Here is a 5551-nt window from a genome sequence, read left to right as displayed (position 1 = left end):
ACGCTCTCTTTTGCTTCAACTCTTATTTCTTGCGAGAGCATCATTAAAATTACTGAGCCCATCTTAATGGCTATAAAGAAAGCACTTCTTGGAAGATAACCCATGTTTTTATTTTTGCTACTGTTTTGTTGTGTCTTGGAAGTTGTTACTACTGTAGCAACCTCTTCTTATCATATTGTTGTGCCAAGTAAAGTCTTTGATAGTAAAGTTGATACTAGATTTGGATTCCTGCGCAGGAACAGATTTTTACCTGTCACGAATTTGAGTAGATCTCTCTGTAGGAAACTCGTAAAATGCTGAAAAAATTCATGCGTGATCCTCAGATATTTACGCAACTTTCATTCAATTTGAGCTTTTTCATCTGAGCCTGTTAAGTGCCTCGAAAAAATTCGTCTTTACGGGCTGTTCTGTTTTGATAGATTCTGCCTTTTATTTCGAATTGCCTCTTTTACTGTGTTGAGTGGATTTCTTTGTTCCATTAACTTTCAGTGGCCTTGGGTAATGTCCAGAAGTGTTAAGAATGATTGTGTCCTCTCTGAACATGTGAATTTTTCATTATGTATTGACCCTCTAATGAGATTGTTTTGAGTTTGGTGTGGAGGAAGTTTTCAAGGGTCAAGAGAGGAGGATGATATAATATGATCAAGAAGAGTGAAAAGTCTAAGCTTGGGGATGCCCCCGTGGTTCATCCCTGCATATTTCAAGAAGACTCAAGCATCTAAGCTTGGGGATGCCCAAGACATCCCCTTCTTCATCGACAACTTATCAGGTCACCTCTAGTGAAACTATATTTTTATTCCGTCACATCTTATGTGCTTTACTTGGAGCGTCTGTTTGTTTTTATTTTTATTTTTGTTTGAATAAAATCGGATCCTAGAATTTCTTGTGTTGGAGAAAGACACGCTCCGCTTTTTCATATGAACACTGATGTTCTTAGCTTTACTTTAATGTTCATGGCGGAGTTGAAAGCCGCTTCGTTGATTGCTATTTGGTTGGAAACAGAAAATGCTTCATGTGGTAAATGGTATATTGTCTTGAATAATTTGATACTTGGCAATTGTTTTGAGCTCTCATAGATCATGTTCAAGCTCTTGCATCATGTAGTTTAAACCTATTAGTGGAGAACTACCGTATAGCTTGTTGAAATTTGGATTGCATGATTGATCTCTCTAAAGTCTAGATATTTTCTGGTAAAAGTGTTTGAGCAACAAGGAGATAGTGTAGAGTCTTATAATGCTTGCAATATGTTCTTATGTAAGTTTTCTGTACCAGTTCATACTTGTGTTTGCTTCAAACAACCTTGCTAGCCAAAGCCTTGTACTGAGAGGAAATGCTTCTCGTGCATCCAAAAACCTTGAGCCAAAACTCATGCCATTTGTGTCCACCATAACTACCTACTATGTGGTATTTCTCTGCCATTCCAAGTAAATTGCTTGTGTGCTACCTTTAAAATTTCATTCCTTGTCTTTGCAATACATAGCTCATGGGAAAATAGCTTAAAAATATTGTGGTATTGAATATGTCGCTTATGTATCTTATTTCTTATAAGTTGTTTGTTGAGCGGTAACCATGTTTCTGGGGACGCCATCAACTTTTTACACCTTTGTTGAATATCATGTGAGTTGCTATGCATGTTCATCTTGTCTGAAGTAAGGGTGATTTATCATGATTAAATGGTTTGAGTATGCATATTGTTAGAGAAGAACATTGGGCCGCCAACCAAAGCCATGTATGATGGTGGAAGTTTCAGCTTGGACATTAATCCTCAATCTCTTATGAGAATATTATCTGTTGTTGAATGCTTAAGCATTAAAAAGAGGAGTCCATTATCTGTTTTCTATGTTATCCCGGTATGGATGTCCTCAAGCTGAGATCTATCAAAATCGAGAAATCAAATGCGATATATCTCCTTGGACCTTTGTACAGGTGGCATAGAGGTACCCCTTTGTGACACTTGGTTGAAACATATGTAATGCAATGATAATCCATGGAAATCCGAGCTAATTAGGACAAGGTGCGGGCACTATTGGTATTCGATGCATGAGGTTTGCAACTTATAGGAGGTCTTATGCATAACACATATGAATTATTACTATCGTTGACAAAATTGTTTCCATGTTTTCAAAATAAAAAGCTCTAGCACATGAGTAATCCATGCTTCCCTCTACGAAGGGCCTATCTTTTACTTTATGTTGAGTCAGTTTACCTACTTCTTTCTATCTTAGAAGCAAACACTTGTGTCAACTGTGTGCATTGATTCTTACATGTTTACCTATTGCACTTGTTATATTGCTTTATGTTGACAACTATCCATGAGATATACATGTTACAAGTTGAAAGCAATTTCTAAAACTTTAATCATCCTTTGTGTTGCTTCAAAACCTTCTATTAAGAATCTATTGCTTTATGAGTTAACTCTTATGCAAGACTTATTGATGCTTGTCTTGAAAGTACTATTCATGAAAAGTCTTTGCTATATGATTCAGTTGTTTAGTCATTATCTTTACCATTGCTTCGAATCACTTCATTCACTTCATATGCTTTACAATAGTATTGATCAAGATTGTGATAGTAGCATGTCACTTCAGAAATTATCCTTGTTATCGTTTACCTACTCGAGGGTGAGTAGGAACTAAGCTTGGGGATGCTTGATACGTCTCAAACGTATCTATAATTTCTTATGTTCCATGCTAGTTAAATGACAATACTCACATGTTTTATATACACTTTACATCATTTTTATGCATTTTCTGGAACTAACCTATTAACAAGATGCCGAAGCGCCAGTTCCTGTTTTCTGCTGTTTTTGCTTTCAGAAATCCTACACATGAAATATTCTCGGAATTGGACGAAACAAAAGCCCACGGTCTTATTTTGCACGGAGCCTTCCAGAAGTCCGAAGAGGAGACGAAGAGGGGCGACGAGGCGGCCACACCCTAGGGGGGCGCGGCCCCACCCCTGGGCGCGCCGCCCTATGGGGTGGGCCCCTCGAGCGTCCCCCGACTCTGCCCCTTCGCCTATATATTCTCACCGTCGCGAAAACCCTATTACCGAGAGCCACGATACGAGAAAAGTTCCAGAGACGCCGCCGCCGCCAATCCCATCTCGGGGGATTCAGGAGATCGCCTCCGGCACCCTGTCGGAAAGGGGAATCATCACCGGAGGGCTCTACATCATCATGCCCGCCTCCGGATTGATGCGTGAGTAGTTCATCCTTGGACTATGGGTCCATAGAAGTAGCTAGATGGTTATCTTCTCCTCTTGTGCTATCATGTTTAGATCTTGTGAGCTGCCTATCATGATCAAGATCATCTATTTGTAATGCTACATTTTGTGTTTGTTGGGATCCGATGAATATGGAATACTATGTCAAGTTGATTAATTGATCTATCATATATGTGTTGTTTATGTTCTTGCATGCTCTCCGTTGCTAGTAGAGGCTCGGCCAAGTTGATACTTGTGACTCCAAGAGGGAGTATTTATGCTCGATAGTGGGTTCATGCCTCCATTGAATCCGGGACAGGTGACGTGAAAGTTCTAAGGTTATGGATGTGCTGTTGCCACTAGGGATAAAACATCGATGCTTTGTCTAAGGATATTTGTGTTGATTACATTACGCACAGTACTTAATGCAATTGTCTCGTTGTTTGCAACTTAATACCGGAAGGGGTGCGGATGCTAACCCGAAGGTGGACTTTTTAGGCATAGATGCATGCTGGATAGCGGTCTATGTTCTTTGTCGTAATGCCCTAAGTAAATCTCATAGTAGTCATCATGATATGTATGTGCATTGTTATGCCCTCTCTATTTGTCAATTGCCCAACTGTAATTTGTTCACCCAACATGCTATTTATCTTATTGGAGAGACACCACTAGTGAACTATGGACCCCGGTCCATTCTTTTACATCTGAAATACAATCTACTGCAATCTCTGTTCTCTGTTGTTCTTCGCAAACAAACATCATTCTCCACACCATACGTTTAATCCTTTGTTTACGACAAGCCGGTGAGATTGACAACCTCATCGTTAAGTTGGGGCAAAGTATTGTGATTGTGTTGTGCAGGTTCCATGTTGGCGCCGGAATCCCGGTGTTGCGCCGCACTACACTCCTCCACCAACAACCTTCACGTGGCCTTCATCTCCTACTGGTTCGATAACCTTGGTTTCTTTCTGAGGGAAAACTTACTGCTGTGCGCATCACACCTTCCTCTTGGGGTTCCCAACGGACGTGTGCATCACGCGCCATCAGGGAACCCCAAGAGGAAGGTATATATGATGAGCACAACAGCAAGTTTTCCCTAGTTAAGAAACCAAGGTTTAATCGACCAGTAGGAGAAAGGCGTGACTTCTGAAGGTGTTGCTAGCTGACTATTGGCAGGGCGCACTACCGGCATCAGCAACAACGTGGAACCTGCACACAACAAAACCAAAATACTTTACCCCAACTTACAATGTGGTTTTCAATCTCACCGGCTTTGCTGAACACAAAGGATTAGACGTATCGAGTGGAAAGAGATGTTTGCAGTAATTAAAGAGAATAGTGCTTGCGAAAAGTAAACAGTGCAGAACTACAGTGGATGAATTTATCATTGTAAAGGAAAGGACCGGGGTCCACAGTTCACTAGAGGTGTCTCTCCATAAAGATAAATAGCATGCAAGGTGAACAAATTACAGCTGGGCAATTGATATAATACCGACCATACATGACAAGATGATTACTATGAGATTTGCTTGGGTATTACAACCTAATATATACATAGACTGTAATCCAACTGCGTCTATGACTAATAATCCACCTTCTGGTTATCGTCCGAACCCCTTCCAGTATTAAGTTGCAAGCAACAGATTATCGCATTAAGCAATATGTGTAAAGTAAACAATAGAATTACCGTCGAATAAAATATTGTTTTTTCTCCCTAGTAGCAACAACACATCTACAATCTTAGAAGTTATTGTCACTCTTCCAGAAAACTAGAGGCATGAACCTACTATCGAGCATAAATACCCCCTCTTGGAGTCACAACCATCTACTTGGCCCGAGTATCTACTAGCAACGGAGAGCATACAAGATCACAAATAACATATGACAAGAATATATAATCAATCTCAACATAGTATTCAATATTCATCGGATCCCAGCAAACACAACATGTAGAATTACATAAGGATGATCTTGATCATGTAGGGCATCTCACAAGATCTAAACATGAGGCACAAATTGGAGAAGACAACCATCTAGCTACTGCTATGGACCCATAGTCCAGGGATGAACTACTCACACATCACGTTGGAGGTGGGCATGGCGATGTAGATGCCTCCGACGATGATTTCCCCCTCCGGCAGGGTGCCGGGAAGAGCTTCAGAACCCTCCCGAGATGGGTTCTGCAATGGCGACCGTGACGGAACTTTTCATGGATGGAGGCTCGGGGCCTCAGGTTTTTCCAAAGATCGTGAATAAATAGTCGGAGGGGCGATGTCGGTGGAGGCCAGGGTGGCCTACACCACCCCTAGGCGCGGGCCAGGGCCAGGCCGCGCCTAGGGCAGGTGTG

This window comes from Lolium rigidum, chromosome 7 (genome assembly GCF_022539505.1).
Source record: "Lolium rigidum isolate FL_2022 chromosome 7, APGP_CSIRO_Lrig_0.1, whole genome shotgun sequence".
Taxonomy (NCBI): Eukaryota; Viridiplantae; Streptophyta; class Magnoliopsida; order Poales; family Poaceae; genus Lolium; species Lolium rigidum.
Note: the sequence above shows the minus strand (reverse complement) of the source record.